Source organism: Hemiscyllium ocellatum, chromosome 17, assembly GCF_020745735.1.
Source record: "Hemiscyllium ocellatum isolate sHemOce1 chromosome 17, sHemOce1.pat.X.cur, whole genome shotgun sequence".
Taxonomy (NCBI): Eukaryota; Metazoa; Chordata; class Chondrichthyes; order Orectolobiformes; family Hemiscylliidae; genus Hemiscyllium; species Hemiscyllium ocellatum.
This window is the reverse complement of record NC_083417.1, coordinates 48,488,696-48,507,960: the sequence shown is the minus strand read 5'-3', so window position 1 is coordinate 48,507,960 and position 19,265 is coordinate 48,488,696. Positions and strand designations below refer to the sequence as shown.

The following is a 19,265-nucleotide window of genomic DNA, read 5'->3' as shown; positions in this document are numbered from 1 at the left end:
CCGGAAGCACGGTACGGGCTGTGCACCGTCCTGTCACCCTTGGAGACGTGAGTGCTGACCTCGGCGGCGAAGGAGTGGGTTTTTAATCTGCTCTCCTTCGCCGCCGTGGGGCAAGATGAACTCTTCAGAACTAGTTAACGTCTTTGAAGCGGACATTCAGCACCGGACCAGAGAGGTGAGTCACATGATGCGTTTATATTCGGTCCCGGCGAATTTAAAACCTCCACTTCTAGTTATTAGCTTTTCTTTCCCCTGTGCATGTTTGCAACTAAACGTTTGTTCCATGTTGGAAAATGCATAGGCATACAGAGAAATCGAAACTGACGGCGTTATTTATCGCATTTTATTATTAACGATTTGCTTTTTTTTAAAACAAGAAAAGTTACATGCGTGAACGTTCTCACTGGGGCATTAGAAGTTTCATTCAGCTGGGTATGTTAGCTAACGTGAACATTCCTGGGCTTCTCTCATCGATAATGGGGAGCCAACAGTCATGTTCAGTCTCGGAAATAAGGTGCAATTTTCACTTGCCACACTGTGTTACCTTTAGAAAGAGTGCGGCACGCGAGGTGTTTGTCAGCGAATGCTCAGGACTCTCCGCTCCCTTCGCCAGCCCTGGGCTCCAGCGTCAGAAGAAACTTGCACCTCGATGTGAAATTCGTGACCCGAAATGGATCGCGTTTATGTTTCCAATCGTCAGTACTTAAAAAAAAACAAAAAGCTGATATCCACCAACCGAACGGAAGATGCGGTGTTAAGTTTTTAAATGCTGGAAAGCCTGGTTTGTGTAGCCCTCGTAAAACAAAGCGAAGATTAGAAGAACCCTGCTCGGCGACCAGCTTGGCTGACAGCGTATTTTCCGAATAAAATGAATTGTTTTCAGAAAATTTGTATACCAAAAGTAATTCTGCTTGATTGATTAATTGTTGGTTGTTGTTGTTTTTATATTGGAACATATTTATTGAACGGAATGACTGAACCATTTTAACCAAAGCGTCATATCGCTTTGATTCTTTTTGTTACATTGGTTTTGTCATGTAACAATTGAATACATCGTCAACAACAAACATACTAAGTTATGTAATTTCTATCTTGGCGAAGCAATAGTTATATGAAGTAATCTTCCAAATATGTGATAATCAAATGCCATTTTGATTTAAATGAGAATCAAATGACATTGTCTATTAATTATAAATATTACGATTTTGTCTTTGAACATAAAAACGGGTAGTAACATACCTGTACTCGCTTGTTAATTTATGGCAATCCTGAAACAAATGTTCGTTTTATCAGTATTCTGTAGGTGATTAACGTACATAGATTTTATTGAAAATATTTCATATGATTTTAGCATGGTTACCATACAGGTTCTTAGTAATTGTGGGTTTCAAACAGCAATAACAACATAAATAAAACTGAGTATAATCAACAGTCATATACCACATTTTATCTGTTTTGTGACACAGTTTTGATTATTGAGATGTTTAATTTATTTGCATTTGTATGTAAATATATGGAATTCCTAAATCAAATTGATGTTCTTTCTATATGTTCTCAGTTGCAATCTGTGTAATGAGTCATTAATTACTGTAGAAGTACGCACAGTTTCTTAGCAGGCTGGAAATGGCATTGTTATGCAAATTACGGATCCAGTGCAATATCTAGACAGTGTTCCCTTGTGTTGAAATTTCACTCATTTTGACAGCATCTTTCACTTTCAAGTTGACACAGGGAGAAGAAATTATTACAAATAACACAAAATGCATTAGATATTTGAGTCAATTTTGTATCGTTAATACTTATTTTAGAAAGCCATTATGAGAAGCAAATATCAATGTTACAACAATTGCTATTAAGAAATGTAAATTTCCATTGTGTTTTTTGTGAGTATGCTTTGTAAGTAGCTGTATATCAGTTATTATTCAAAAATCTCTCCAATAAGACACTTGGATGTATGGAAATGTTTATTGATTCCAACTATTCACAATTATTTGCACCTAATTGTGTAAATTACTGTTTAAATTTAGAACTCTGCACATCTTTGTTAAAGAATTCAATGATCAGGCATCTCTGGGTAACAGACATGGCAATTAACTCACCACAGGTAGTCGACATGATTTGGAGGAGCTTGTGTTGGACCGGAGTGTACAAAGTTAAAAATCTCACAACACCAGGTTATAGCTCAACAGGTTTATTTGGAAGCACTAGCTTTCAGAGCGCTCCTCCTTCATCGGGTGGTTGTGGAGCATATGCTGGTCTCAAAAATAGTTTACAGATCTGAACAATTTGATTAGAGAAAAAGGTTTAAATGGTAGTTATGCCTGTCTGTCACTTTGGCTTGCCACTGCTTGAGCTTCATCAGATCTCAGCTGGGAATGACAGTTTTGTATACAAAGATGAGAAGCTCTCTCTTAAAAATTGTTCACTAAAATAGTCTAATACCACACATATTCTGCTTTTGTCCACTAAAATGTTCTAGATAACATCCAGACTCCAACCAGAAATACTTAAATACAAAACATTTAACCTAGACTATGTTTAATAAAAATGAATGACTAGAATTGTTAAAATATTTTCACAAAAATGTGGTATAGACATGCTTGTTTGAATGATTACTTTTTATCTTTTTAGACTGAAAACATTTCTAAGATGTGCTTGCAAAAGTTGATTTTATCATAGAAGAGGAGGTAAGGCTGTTTGTCTACTTTTGCAAATTTACAAAAGAAAAAATACATCGTAAGTATTGCCAATGCAATGTATGTACTTTCCTTTAAAATGTAGGGGGTTATTATTTGTATCATGTATCATGTCTAATATTTATCATATCAATTTTGATTTCTTATTATTCTAATTCATTTGACATTTTATTTATATTCTATTTATTTTTTAGTTGGCTATTTTAGTTAGTTTATTCTAGGTTACTTCACATCTTATTCCTGCAGCTTTGAGATATTCTTATGCCAGAAGAGTAGTCTGAACAGTTTTACATTTATTTATTCTTCTGTGCATACAATTAAGTTGGGTAGGGTTTCACAGCTTATGAATAGCACTGCTTGATTACTCAATACTACAGAAACTTTGTACTTTAAGACATATTGGATAAATAAACAGTATTGTTTAAAGTTTCATATGCTTGCCTTTATTGGTCAGTGCACTGAGTATAGGAGTGGGAGGTCACTTTGCAGCTGCGTAAGACGGTGGTTAGGCCACTCTTAGAATACTGTATACAGTTCTGATCTCCCTGCTATTGAAACTGTGAAACTTGAAAGGGTTCAGAAAAGATTCACAAGGATGTTGCCACGGTTGGAGGATTTGAGCTATAGGCAGAGGCTGAATAGGCTGGGGATATGGGGTGACCTCATAAAGATTTATCAAATCATGAGCGGCATGGACAAGATAAATAGAGAAGGTCTTTTCTCTTGGGGCAAGAAGTCCAAAATTAGAAGTCATAGGTTTAAGGTGAGAGGGGAAAGATTTAAAAGAAACCTAAGGGGCAATTTTTTCATGCAGCGGTTAGTGCTTGTATGGAAGTAGTGCAGGCTGGTTCAGTTACAACATTTAAAAGCCATCTGAATAAGAAGGATTTAGAGGAATATGAGCCAAATGCTAGACGAATGGGACTAGATTTATTTCGGGCATCTGGTCATAATGGACGAGTTGGACTGAAGGGTCTGTTTACATTCTGTACACCTCTATGACTAAGTGTCAAGTTGTAGCCTTAAATGAATGCTGTCACAAAGTTATAGATGACTTTTATTGTTACCATTTTCAGTACATCTATTAAATCTGAATAATGGTGGCCAGAAGATCTAATGTAATAAAAGTCAGACTTCTATAAAAACCTTGCCAAGTACAATATGAAGAAGAAAGTACATTTTAAGCACAAATGTTTCTTTCCTGATATTAAATTGTAAGGTTTTTTTTAAAGGATCTCTTAAAATCTCAAAACAATAGTTTGTGTGTGTGTGTGTAAATATATATATTATATTTATAATAGATATAGCAGGCTGTAATGAAAGATTATCAGATTCTGACACTTCTTTCTTCGAAGAATGTACATTAGTATGTATAATTTACAACATATAATTACAAAGCTGAATGCTAGACTTGGTGTATTTTATAACTACATGAGGAAACTGAAGGTAGAAGTGCAGTGATACACTTCACGCAAGTGTACTTCTTTGACTTGCTTTAGAATCCATATGTGATTTGTTCTGTAGGATGCTCACCCTTTGCCATTTATAAGTGCATGCTTTTTCAAAAAGTCTGGATTATAATCATTGGTAAATTTGTGTATCTTGGTGAAAACATGTTTTGTTTAATTTACACTCCAATTTGTGTAATTTTACAGTTTTGGTGCTTATTTGGAATTCTCAAAGCAATTTAGTTAGTTTAACAATATTGGAAAAGTTAGAGATGAAAGAAAGGACATTGCATCATTATCCTGCACCTCTCATTTTAATCTGCTTATCATATTTATGTTAATTGTGTACTGAATAACACAACTGTTCTGGACCTCTATTCCCTTTATTTGACACAATAATCCAAATGTTTTCACTCTTTAAATTTCTCATTTTATTTTAATTCTTTTGTTCACTCATGGAGCAGCATTTATTGCCTGTCCCTAGTTGCCCTTGAGAAGGCAGCCTTCTTGAACTACAGCAGTTCATGTGCTGTAGATAAACCCACAAAGTTGTTAGGGAGGGAATTCAGGATTTTGAACCAACAACACTGAAGGCACTGTAATTTATTTCCAAATCAGAATGTTGAGTAGCTTAGAGGGGATCTTGCAGCTGGTAGTGGTTCCCATGCGTCTGCTGCCCTTGTCTTCCCAGGTGGTATGGGTCATGGGTTTCGAAGGTGCTGCTTGAGCATCTTTGGTGAATTTCTGCAGTGCACCTTGTTGATTGTACACACTGCTGCTACTGAATGTTGGTGGTGAAGGGAGTGAATGTGGTGCCAATCAAGTGGGCTGCTTTGTTCTGGATGATGCCAAGCTTCCTGTGTATTGATGGAGCTGTGTTCAATGAGACGAGTAGGGTGTATTCTATCACACTCGTCATTTGACCCTAATAGATGTTGGACAAGCTTTGGGAGTCAGGTTATTTAATGCAGTTGTCCCTGCCTCTGACATGCTATTTAAGCCATTGTATTCACATTGCTATTCCAGATCAACTTCTAGTCAATTGTAGCCCCAGAGTGTTGATAGCAGAGGATTCGGTGTCGATAACGCCATTGTGAATATCAAGGGATGTTGGTGAGATGGTCATTTTCTGGCATTTGTGTGGTGCAAGTGTTACTTCCCACTTTTCAGCCCAATCCTGGAGCTTGTTCAGACCTGACTGCCTTTGAACATGGACTGCTTTACTCATGGTGGAGTCTGGAATGGTGTTGACTATTATGCTGTTATCAGCGAATGTCCCCACTTCTGACCTTGTGATGGAGGGAAGATTGTTGGTGAAGCAGCTGAAAATACTTTGGGCTAAGAAATGCTCATAGATGTCCTGGAGCTGAGATGACTGACCATCAACAACCACCACCATCTTCCTACATGCCAGGTATAACTCCGACAAGTGGAGAGCTTTTTTTTCCGAATTCCCATGAACTCCAGTTTTACTAAGGAACTTTGATGTCACATGTGGCGTTGAAGTCAAGGGCAATCACTGTCACTTCACCTCAGGAAGTCAGCTGTTTTGTCCTAATTTGAACCAAGGTTGTAATGAAATCAGGAGCTGAGTGGCCCTGGTGGAGTGTCACTGAGCAGATTATTGCTGAGCAGGTGTTGCTTGATAGTACTGTTGACAACATTTTCCATCTCTTTACTGGTGTTCTGCTTTATGTGTACTGGACAAACCTGGGGAATTTTCCTTATCGTTGGGTAGAGGCTACTGTTGCAACTGTACTCTTAACAGCTTGGCTAGGGGCATGGCAAGGTCTGGAGCAAAAGTCTTCACTACTATTTCAAATGTTGTCAGGGCCCATAGATGTTACAACATCCAGTCCCTCCTATCATTGGCATCAGTGATGCTAGGGTCCTTTAGGGGGAGACTAAGACAGACCATAGAATGCCTACAGTACTAAAAGAGGTCAATTGGCCCATCAAGTCTGCTCCAGCCTTCCAATTAGCATCCCACTCTGTCTCTGTATTAGGTTATTTCCCCGAGGTGCGATGCAATTCGAACACACCAACTTCTGTAAACAGTTAAAGTTTTTCAAAGCCTGTACAAGCTAGGCGACTCCTTTGACACTCTTCGTAGACATGTGAAATTGATTCAAAGAAAATAATCCCCTTTTATACAGGGCAATTGGTAATGCTTACAGGTACTCTGGCCACTCCCCACCACCACCACCACCCCTACCTCCCAGGTACAGTGGTGGGATGAGGTCATCCTCGGAGATAATGTAAATGCCCTAATCCTGGGGAATCGTTATGGAAATGATTTCCTGACTCCATGATTCCCCAAGACAATGTGGGTGTGATATGTCCTAGCTTCAGTATCAGGGGGACAATCACGTAAACTAATTTGATTGGCTGTGGGATGGCTATGAAAGCATTTCTGAATGGAAGGGACTGAATGAGAGTTAAATTTGATAATAGCAGGAGAGTAGTAGTAAATGGCTGCCCAAATGAAGTAGAGTCATCCACATACATGCACATATGTCGTCCCCACTCACTTCCAGAATGTTCAGCTTCTGGAAAAAGACCATATAGTTTAACCCTTTAACATAACATTAATGTCCAGATAATGCAATTTAATCTTTTAACATTGCATCTGTAACCCCCATTTACCATGGACGCTATAGGGCAATTTAGCATATCCAAACTGCCTAACCATGGACTATGGAAGGAAACTTGAGCATCTGGTGGAAACACACACAGATGTGGGCAGAACGTGCAAACTCCACACAGACAGTCTCCCAAGCCTGGAATCAAACCTGGATAATGTGCTGGGTTCTTCTGGTTGTAGGCTATTCCAAATGCTTCGGTCTTGTTTTTTGTACTGGTGTGCTGAGCATCCCAACTGCTGAGGATGGAGATATTTGTGGAGCCACCTCCCATAGCGAGCCTTTTGTTAACCATCATTCATAACAGGATATTGTATGACTTCAGGGCTACGATTTGATCTGTTTATTTTCACTTATGTCCTGTTGTGCCAACATTTATACCATTTAATGTTTGTATTTTCAAATGGTCTTCCTGTTAACTGGCCCTTTTCTGTTGATTTATTATTTAAAGTTTGCTGATATTTCTTTCAATCATTCTTGCATTCCCGAACTTCTCAAACATCTACATAGCTTTTGAGACAGAATTGTATGGATCACATTAATGTGTTTTCAGGAGTTCAGTATCCTAAAATTCCTTGCTAACCTTTCTGTCGCCCTCTTGTCTATAATCTGGAGTGGGACAGAGGAAGCGTACAATGGTCTGCTTGCCCTCCTCTCAATTGAGAGCCTTAAGAGGGCAATGGTTGTCCAATTGACGGTTGCTCTTCATTTTGTGACTGCATTGAAAGGTTTCAGGGCACAAGCAAAGCCAACTTCTGATCTCTGTCATGAAGATTAGGGGGTGCGGTGGTGGCTTCACCTCCCTCCTCACTGGTCCTAACTTAGAATCTGGGGACTGTTTGTAAAGTCAGTCTTATCCACTGTTGCTGCTGGGACCGCAGAGCTGCCAGTCAATTCAGTAAGCCAGCTGTTCCCTGGATGCGAACCTCCGCAAAAGTGAAGGGCAGAGGTCTGTTTCCAGCTAGTTGATGTTCTGTGGAATGTTAAATAGCTGTGGGGCTGTTGCGATCAGCAGGGGTACATTTCCACTGACTCTTTGGGTAGCAGACAGGAAACCCCATTAAACGATGTGTGAGGTAATACATTTTTAGGAGGTCTAATATGGGAAGGATTTATGCAATGATTGGAAAGTCACTAGGGTATCCTGAGAAATGCAGGAACCTTGATGTTCAAGTTCATAGATCCCTGTAGATGTCAGCATATAAAGTTAGAAGAAGGCACATGGGATGTTTGTCTTCATTAGCTAATGCATAGAATTTAGGAGAAGTGAAGTCTTGTTGCAACTATAGAAAGCATTAGTTATATCTCAGAATAATGTGTGTACTTCTGTTGGAGGATGGTGATTGCATTGGAGTGAGTGCAGAGGAGATTATCAGGATGTTGCTTGAGATGGAAAATCTATATGAGGACAGAGTGCAAAGCTGGGTTTGTTTCCTCAGATGTAGAGGAGCCTTAGAGGGAATTCTGATTTGAAATATGCAAAATTATGAGAGACTGTGTTAGGGTAGACCATGGAAATCGTTTCCCTATGACAGATGTGTCTGAGACCAAAGGGCATGCATTTAAGGTGAGGAGTAAGTAGTTTAGAGTGAATCCGAGGAAAAGATTTTTTACTCGGAAGGTGGTAGAAAGGTGGAATGTACTGCCTGAGAGAGTGGTGGAGGCAGGTACTCTCACAACATTTAAGAAGCATCTGGGTGAGCACTTAAAATACCCAGGGCATAGTAGGCTAAGGACAGGGTGTAGGTAAATGGGATTAGTATAGTTTAGTGTTTGTAGATTAGCTTAAACATGGTAGGCTGAAGGGCCTGGTTCTGTGCTGTATGACTCGCTGAGTGAGTCACGGTGATAACCTAGTACTCGATCAGTGAATGACAAAGAGTTGACATAACTTTGATGGACTTATTGTGCTGTTTTTAGTTACATTGCACTTGCTTTTCACCTTGTGTTCACTCATTCCTATTCCTTGCATAATTTAAAATTTAGACAATTAAATGAGTGTGAGGAGCTATGCATGATGGAGTTTAATAATAAAGGTAAGACTTTGCACTTTGCATCTGACTAAAAACAAAAAGTATTTTCTTAATGATGAGCAATGGTATGCTGTGAAAGAGTAAAGGAATTTGAAAGTCCATGTACCCAAATTACTAACAAGCTCATGTATGGGTACAAATAAAATGTAATCAGCAAAGTTAAGGAAATGTTGGCCTTCATCTCTGGTGGATTGGAATACAAAAAATAGGGAATTTGTGGTTTAGTAATACAAAGCTTTGGCCAGACCCCAGCTGGGGAACTATGTTTAGATATGTGAATTAAACTACAGGAAAGATATGTTGACTTTAGAAAGAGTGCAGATTCGCTAAACTCACATCAGGGTTAAAGGGTGATCAGTGGAAAACTTTTAGAATTGGATCTTGTAGTATATGATATCATCTAATGCCATATGGGATTACTGTTGAGTACTTATTATGAACCGACCATTGTTTTGAATTTAAGGAAAAAGGCAAAATTTACAAATGAGAAAAGGCTCAGTGGACCATTGCAGGTAATTCCGGGCTCAACCAGCATTGCACACATTTCATCTTGAACGCTCCACATCTTGTTGCTATTACCTTCCTTATTATTCTGACTTGATGAAAAAACATTTCTAATATGTTGTATTTCTATTTAATTAAATCTAAATATGTGCTTTTTGGTCTTATCTGCATTTATTCTTTAAAAGTCAATTTATCTGTATTAATGCTATGTGTACCTTGATTAGGTTAATGAACAACTCACTATAAGTTTAAATGGAAATGGATTCTGCCAAATATTTCTTTGAAACTGGTTTTTAAACAGATGTATCTATTAACTTAAGTTGGATTTTCCTTCCTACAACAACACTCAAGTAATAAGGTGTACCTGGATTTACTCCATTGAATACACAGGGCAATTAATGGAATGCACAACTTAGAAAATGCTACTTCAGCTTGATGCATTTACGTGTAAGTATCATATTAATTTTTTAAAAATCACCTAACAATAACAGAAAGCTGTTAAAACTACTTATTTGATAGCAAGATGATTGAATTATACATGACAGAGATCATTGGTTGTATACTATTGGAAATCTGGGCATCAGTACCATGGTTCCTCAGCATTGCAAATGTTTTTGTTTGAATATATGCACCTTTTCTTGGATTTTGGAGCACGCAAATAGCATGAAAATGAATCTATTAAGTACATTTATTTGGACATTGTATACTCCAGTAATTGAACTAATCTTCAATGTGCTACTATTGTTAATATTAATCATGTCAATGACAATACCAGGTATTCATGACTTTTGTTATTAAGAGTATACATTGCCTTTCTGTAGGAGCTATAAAGATAGGAATATAATGAATCTGCTTCAACTTAAAAAAAAACTGTTCTTCTAATAGAGTTTAAAAACTGAATAATAGTTGAAACAGTTTCTCCCCTACTGTTGTTAGAACAGAATGGACACTGAAACTTTTGGCATTCACCTGTACCTGTGTTTTTGTTTTGCCACGGTTTACTTATCGTTTGTTTATCTATGCTATTTAACTATGTGGTCTGCCTGTATTGCTCACAAGACAAAGCTTTTCATTTTACCTCAGTACACGTGACAATAAATTCCATTCAATTCTTTCAATTCAAATTTTAAAATTTATTATGTACTGGTGTCCACCCATTAACTTATGAAGAATAATTAGACATCTCAATACTTCAGCAAATGTTTAAAAAAAGTTTGTGTTTCACAATATTTATACATGACTCTTAATAAACTCAGCTTCTAAAGAAAAATGAATGTGACAGAAACTTTTTTTCCCTGTTATTAAAATGCTAAACTGTCAACTCAGTAATTCAAATTGCCTTTGTATGCTTACGATTCATTGGCTTTAATGGATACAGTTGTTGTGTGATAGTTTGCTCTGCGTTTCTATTCCAAAAGTAATTTTTTAACTTGTTTCAATTGTTTTGAATTTTCTTTCACTGTACACATTGCAACACAAAAATTTTTGCAACTCTTTAAAAAGTCAATAACTAAAAATAAAGGCTCTTATCTATAAAGTTTTGTGCATTTCTGTGCTCTATGCCATTGTCATATTCTGTTGCTTTTTTAATATTCCATGTGTTTTTATTGTCAACCATTATATAAATTTAGAAACTCTGTATGACAAATTTAAGTTCTGCAAAACAGCATGCACTTCATGATGTGCACCAGGTTTGAAATATTACATGTAGTTGTGAAGTTTTGCACCTTTGCATTATTTTCACTCTTCTTAACTCCTCTCCTGAAAAAACCTTTCCCAGATGTAAGTGTCGAATTTAATATTACAGTATATTTGAATTGTCTAGAATGGTGGATGTCACTTGCATGAAAGAATTACTATTCGAGAAAAAGAAGTTCAAACTTATTTAGCACCTTACCCTGTTCAGAATTTTACAAAACATTCATTGGCTATCTGTTATTTTGGCAACATGGTCATTATTTTGTGTTTACAGCAAAAATGGGTCAGACACTGAAATTTTTGCCTCGAGAACCAAGTGCAGCTTAGATTAGTCAGATGAAAATTTGGTGACAAGGAATGTTGCAGCAGATAGGAGAAATTTATTTCTGCATTGACTGCTATTTTTGATGTACGGGTATTGGGTATCATTATAACTGGCATTAACATCCCTCATTTGATGAGTCCGAAAGCAAATGAACAATTTGTCTTCCTTAAGACTTGTCCAAACACTGAAAGGTGCAATAGACCTGAAATCTGTTGTGTATGTCTAAGCAAAATTACGATTAAAGTTAATGGATAGATCATGTCCTCAGGCCTTGTGTGGATGTTTACCTTGAAAAGCTTATCAAAATAACAGAAAAAAAAATTGTCGCGGAGAAAATTATTTACGCTGTTTTCTATAGTCAAAGGCATGTCAGCCTATTTATAACAAAACTAATAATGTGCAGTTATTTTAAATATTTTATGTTTACATGTAAACATTTAAAAGCTGTGAATATGTTTCATTGTATAGTGATAGAAATCATGTGTGATTGACTAAAGATAATATGTATATCATTATCAGTAATGTAACACAATAGCATGGGGCCAGAATTGCAAGAACCATCATCAATTATATTATAATACCTATTTAGATAGCTTATTTTAATTAGATCAAATTCCATGTACCTTAGTACAGCTTGGCAAGCTAAATTATCCAGGTAAGCATCAATATTATCTTTGGCACTATTTTTGTCTGCTCCAATCCAATTATGTTCCACTATTTAAATATAATTTTATTTTCAATTGTGCTTTCTTGTTACACTTTGTAACATATATGTACACATTTTAAGTAGTCAGTATATTACACCAAACATCTGTTACAAATTTCTTGTTTTTATGTGCAATAACCTCACCTGTGGGTCTGTCTGACATTTTTTGATGAATTCTTAAAGAAAATTATCCTTTTTCAACAGCTGAGTGAGTTTGGCCATTATTGCAAAAAAATAAGTTTATACATGGAAAGCCAGGTGCCAATTAATAATTAGCACATTGTATAAAAAGCACAGAACCCTTGCCTTTAGAATATTTTACAGGCTGAATACAAATTTCCTAATGATTTTTTTTAATTAAGTAAAGCACTTTTCTGACTGGATTGACTCATGAGATTATACTCCGGTTTTTATTGGCTTAAGTGAAAGAAAAGAAGCTATTGGAAAAGTGCCATTTTGATATGTTAACTGCTGGAAAACATTTAGACTTTTAGAGATGATCATTGATTTCAATGCAAAATTTATAAATACGTAGAATAGTCTAAAAGTGAGAGTAAAATGCAGCTGTTATAAAACTATTTCAGATATACTTATAGAATTCTCAAAGTGTGAGCTGCACAGAGAACCATAGAATAATGGAAACATTACAGCACAGAACAAGGCTATTCAGACCATATGCCTGCATCAGCTAAATTTAAAACAAACTTTCCCACTTTCCAGCATTTGGTCTTTTGTGTGTTATATTGCTTCTAGTGCAGATCCTGGTTCCATTTAAATGTTTTGTGAATTTCTGCCTCAGCCACTAAATTGGGCATCAATTTCCAGACACCCACCACCCTCTGGGTGAGAGAGTTTTTTCCTCATGACCCCTTTAATTCTTAACTAATCATTTTAAAGATGTGCTCCTTTCTATTAGGAAAACTGTTTTTCTGTCCACTTTCCAAGCCCCTCCTTATTTTGGTCATCTCAATTATGTCACCCTCTTGACCTCCTTCTGATTTTAAAGAAAATAACTGTAGCCCATCAAATCTGCCTTCATAGCTACAGTTTTCAAGCTCTGGCAACATTCTTCTAAAAATCTCTGTGCTCTCACTATTGACCAATTATGTCTTTAAAATGGTGACCTGAACAGTCCACTGCAGGTATAGCCTAACCAGTGTCTTGTATATATTCAGTGTTACACCCTGGTTTTTAAAAATTCTGTACCTTGCTCAATGAAGAAAAGCATACCATATGCCTTCTTTGCCACCTTATTCACCTGTCCTGTCACTTCCAAAGACCTATGGACATGTTCTGCAAGGTATCTCACTTCATCGACTCCTCTTTATTATGCTTCCATTCCATGCTATTATTCTCATGCTTTGTTTGCTGACCCAAATGCATAACCTCACACTTTTTTTCCAGATTGAATTCCATTTGTCATTTTTTGCACACACATCAAACCATTGACATCATCCTGCTGTTGACAGTCATCAAAGTCAACTGCATTAACAATTTTTGTGCTACCTGCAAAATTCTCAATCTCGTCTCACACACTTGAGTCTAACTCATTAACGTATATCTCAAACATCAAAGGACCCAACACTTTGTCCTGAGAAACACTACTGGAAACCATTTTCCATTTGCAAAAACACCCATCAATATTTACACTTTATCTCCTGTTATTGAACCAATTTTGGATCTGATTCTGGTTTAAATATTTCTAGGTTAAATATTTCTGAAAGCTATGTCAGCAACATCCACTGCTTTATCCTCATCAATCCTCCTAGTTACATGCCCAAACATTTTAATTTAGTTAGTAATAAATGAACATTCCTAAATTTAAAAACAATGCTGACTATCCTAATTAAGCTGTACCTCTCCAAATATCAATTTGTCCTTCCTTTCATTATTATAATCAATACTTTTCCCCCCCACCAGGCTCAGACTGATCAGCCTTTAATTATTTGACCTATCCTTCACAACCTTTCTGAGTAATGGTTCAATGTTTGCAAGCTTTCAGTCCTCTCTTACCTCCCTTGAATCTCATGAAAATTTTAATATGATCCTCAAAGCACTTACTTTTCCTTCTTTGGACTCCTTTAACAACTAATTCATAAGATTCATCTCAACCTGATGATTTATTCATCTTTAAGAAAGCTAGCATCTCTCTCAATATTATACTTATTTTGAATAACATTTCTTGCTCCTTCATACCTAAGAAGTCTGTATTATCCATTTCCTTTGTGAAGACTGAGATAAGGTAATGATTAGCATGTTTATCTCCTGACTTCCCGGAGCTTGCCCACCCCATCTGCAAAGAACAAGTCTGACATTTGTTGGAATGTGACCCACTTGCTTGGATGATTGCAGCTCTAACAACACTCAGATGCTTGACAATATCCAGAACAAAGCAGCCCGCATGACTGGTGCCACATTCACGCACATTCACTCCCTGCACCACTGATGCACTGTAGCAGCAGTATGTACCATCTACAAGAGGTACTGAAGCACCAATCTGTTGGAGCAATAATTTGCTATCCTGGTGTCTATCTGTGCCGTTGGCTAATTTGGTTTATTTGTTATTCTCCTTATATTTACATACATCCTTGGAGATTTTTGGAGAAGATTTGTAGCTCAGGTTGTGGATCAGATTGTAAATTTACTCACCAAGCTGGTAGATTTGTTCTCTGACATTTCATCACCATGCTCAGTAACATCATCAGTGAGCCTCCAGTGAAGCGTTGGTGTTCTGAAGCTTGCTATTTATCTGTCTTGGTTTGTTGTGGTGGGTAATTTCACTTTCGGTTCTGTTTCTGAGAGGTTGGTAAATAGGGTCCAAATCTGTACGTTTGTTAATGGAATTCTGGTTTGAATGCCAGGTCTCTAGGAATTCCTGTGTGTGCCTTTGTTTAGCCTGTCCCAGGATGGATGTGTTGTCCCAGCCAAATTAGTGCCCCTCTTTGTTCCTAGAGGCCTAGTATTCAAACCAGAACTCCATTAACAAACATACAGATTTGGACTCCATTTACCAACCTCCCAGAAACAGAACTGGAAATTATATCACCCACCACAACAAACCAAGACCGATAAATAGCCGGCGGGGCAGAACACCAACACTTCATCAGAGGCTCACTGACTATGTCACCTAGCATGATGACAAAACATCTGAGAACAAATCTACCAGCTCTGAACAAATTTTATAACTTGATATATCCCCTTTAATACTGCCAAATCCTGTGCTGTATGTATTGTAACTTCTGCTTCCTCAGTCTTGCAGAATGACTTGCTAAATTTCTGCCTACTCTTAATTTGTTTGTTGGTTTCCACCCCTCTGCCAATCTAGTTTAAACCCTCTGAACAGCATTAGGAAAACTCCCTGCAAGAATCTTTATTCTAGTCCTGGTTAGGTCCAGGTCCTAACTTCCCCAGAACTGATCTTAATATCTTAGAATTTTAATGTCCACTGTCTCACACTAGCTTTCCAACAAGTGTTCAGTCAGTCAGTTCTATTTCCATGTTCTCTGGCAGGTGGCACTGGAAGTAATCATGAGACCATTGCCTTAGATTTCCTGACTTGCAGTCAGTACCAACTGTATAGCTGTACTTCAACTGTTCCCTTTTTTAAAAAATTGATTAAAGTGAGCAGATTATTACATCTAGAGTTGCTTATTAAGCTGTTAAATATTTGTAGTATGTTTAGATACCCAATACATGCTATTTTAATTCTGTGATTAGAGCTGTTTGTTTTATGTATATTGGCACCAATTGCTCCCAAATCAGTTGTCGCACAGCCAATTAGAAAATAAGGATCCGTCTTCTAAGCATCTCCTCTGGACCAAAATAATTCAATTTTCTGCAGTAGTCATGTCTGCTTGGGATCTTTGGTTTCAGTGCCAATATTTCATCATGGTTCCTTACTCACTAGAAATGGGCAGCAACAATCCAATCTCAATTCATGCAAGAATGTCTCTCTTTTTCCTCAAATGCATCCTATGGGTTTGAGCCTACATTCTGTAAGAATCACAACAGCGTGCCTGTAGTTTTCATTAAGATACCAGCAGTCAATTTATACAGTCAATTTATAGATAGTGTGACCTAGGTGTGTGTGGAAATAACCTTATTTTAGTGGTTGCAATATTGACACTAACCTTTTGTAGCAACTATTTCATATCATTGCCTATTACATCTCCCTCCTTGAGACTTCCATGCTTGCTCAAATTGCTGTTTTCCTCCCAAAGAATGCCTCGACTGCTGGTACAGTCCTAGATGCTGTCCAGATTGCTCATTTTATCTCTGATGAAAGCTCGAAGATCTCCTCTTACCATTGGAAATGACTTTCTCAATGGCTGCAGCTTCTTAGAATGGAAAATTTCCAAACTTAATGTTCCAGATTTTGTGGTCAGTGAGCAATATGAAGGGGCTCATTGTTCACCTCGAAGAAAGCTGCTCACAAAGATTTAGTGATACTAAAGTTGTGTAAATTTCCCCTTTTCCAACATTAGTGTAAATGTAATGCCGATTCAATGAGACCTCAAAACATCCAGTAACATTGATTTCATTAAGCAAGGTAAGCAGCCAATAGAATTGAAGTATTCTTACAGGCAGCAAACCAGTAAATAAATGCATTCAAGTTTTCATTTTTAATTGAGAGTGAAATATAATTAGAAAGTACATGGAATTGAAATAGAACTTAAATGTCACATATTTAAAAAAAACACAAGTTTGTCATTCTACAATCATAAAATTAGTTTTCTAGGGCCCATGAGGCAGTTCCAAAGTAATTATTAGCTTAACATGTCAATAAAGGTTAAATTACCCCTCATTCAATAAGGTGCAGCATTCTTGAGGGTTTTTACATTATGTTGTGAGCGTCAAAGGACAAATTCTCATAAATTCAGTGATTTATACATAATTGCAGTTTGGGGGATCCTTATGAGAAGCATAGAATTGCAGACAGGAGGTTCTGGATTTCCATGTTTAACTGTGCATGTATGCAGTTGTCAGTTTCAGAGCAATAATGAAAATGCACTCTGACAGTTTAGCCATTGTTACAATAGCACATTGGGGCCATTGTATCCACTGAGCAAATGAGTGAACGCTATCATTATAAAAATTTTTTTTAGTCTGGTTTGAAAGAAAATATGAACAAGTTAGACACGATTAATGTTTTTATTTCCATTTCTTAGGTTGGTGGATTGGCAGTTTTATGTTCCTGAGATAGTATGATCAACAACTCATGGCAATTACACTACTTCAGTTTGCTGTGGCTTAACTTCTCCTTTCTCTGCACACACATATTAGCAGTATCTTTATTACAAATCAGCAATTATGCATCTTTTTGCAGTTATGATCTAAAATATGTTTACAATGATGAAGATTTTTACAGGAAAATGTTTTTTTTAACCTACTAGGAAATATGTAACACTATTGTTTATTGATTATATATTGGTTGTCTCCAATTCTTGGAAATATTAGGTTGGTGAAACTACAGCTTATTGTAGTTTGTTTGAGTTTTTGTTTTAATTCCGTGACTACAGTTTTACTTCAGAATTTCAAACAGTGAGGAAAACTGGGAGATTTGCAAGAAATAAAATCTCAATGGGGGAAAAAAAACTCTGCTGTGAAACCCCTTAATCCATGTCAGAGGAGACTGTGTGCACTATAGCATATCTATCCTAATATTCTGTACCGTGCTGTACACATAACCTTTAGTACTTTCGGTGGCTGGATAATAGTCAGCAGTCCAATACATTTGCCCCAAGGCAAAAGACAGAGGCTTTTTCATCATTTTCCTCCTTTGGGTATTGAAACTTGTGACTCGAGGTGAAAGACAGTCATCTGTGTTCTGTTCACAGTGCACTGGATTATTATACACTGCATAGATACATGCAACCATGTATAGAGTGCTATTTTGAATTCATATATTCATTATTATCAGATTAAATTGATGTGTCACACATGCAGTACAGACTTTTTTATTTTGTAAGGAATAATATGAAAATAGTTGCATTCATAGTACCCAAGTAAAATACTTGAGTAGAATTCTTACTTTTATAGAACCAATGCATAACAAAGGCATTAAGTTCCTGCAGGAGTTAATTTACAGTGAAATTGCTCATGTGCTTCATGTGAGGCATGCATAATTGATTAAGCAGGAAAAAGACCTGCTATGTACTATTGACAGGTAGTTGGCCTCACTTATACAACTAGCAAATGCAAAAACCATTTAAATTAAATATTTGTTTATATAACAGTGATGGTTTTTCTCCTTCTCATGGTTCTCACATTCAAAGCTGTGAGCTGTAGTTGCAGTGACTGCTAAGTGTTTAAATGATGACACCATTATGTGAAGTGATTTTGAAATGAGAGATTTCACTGGAAGATTGCATCTGCTCCTTTCCCTCCCTATATCACACTCCCTGGCTGCGTAGATTATGATTGATTTGTTTGTGACAGATTGCAGGAAACAGTCATTGATTTTTCAATATTTTACCAAAAAATTATTTACAGTTGTAACCATGGGGAGGTATTTCCATGGGCTGTCAGCCCTTGAAAGACTGGGATAATATTCCCTGCTCCCTGACAAGACAAATTACCTGTAATGAGTGCAATAGCTGAAGGGTATACTTTTATTTTAAAATATGTCAATAACCCCAGTGACTAAACGAATATTGATTCAGCATAATGAAGCCTGAGTAATGCGAAAATGAGCTCTTCAAGGAGCCTACTAAAGGGTTCCATTCAGCTCCTAGCAGGAGGTTTTCCATTCTTCACTGCTGGGTCACGAAAAGCTGCTGCTTATGAACAAATCATTAGAAAATTCAGTGCCCTACCTCAATGTGAAGACTGCAAATAGGCCTACTGGAAGTGATAGATAGCCAGGCTCTCCTATGTTTTTATTCCTACATTTATTTTATGCACATACAAAACAGATTTAATAATAATGGTAAGGACTGTTTGTTCTATGAGCTGTGCCAAGAGTTGTTCTGCGATCAATGCATACCTTTTAATCATTGACATTTTCAAAATTAAGTTTTTTTTTCTACTCCAAGTCATTTAGAAACGCTACTTGTCAGAAAAGAAGAGGTGAAGCACAGGAAAGGTGACATAAAATTTAAATATTTAGTTTACCTTTATTTTGAGAAGTACAAAAATGCTATATTGACTTTTAAGAACATGCATACTCTTTTTTATCTTGTTTAATGGCAATCCAACACCTTGGTAGTCACCG

General features: G+C 36.9%; 1 long non-coding RNA gene across 1 annotated transcript in view; it reads left to right on the top strand.

Moving 5' to 3' along the window:
* LOC132823732 (uncharacterized) overlaps positions 1-19,265 on the top strand; it is a 71,125-nt gene continuing 51,860 nt past the window's right edge. Inside the window, exons 1-2 of the long non-coding RNA XR_009645580.1 lie at positions 1-175; positions 2,632-2,687. This is a non-coding gene — a long non-coding RNA (uncharacterized LOC132823732). The remainder of the gene's footprint in view (positions 176-2,631; positions 2,688-19,265) is intronic.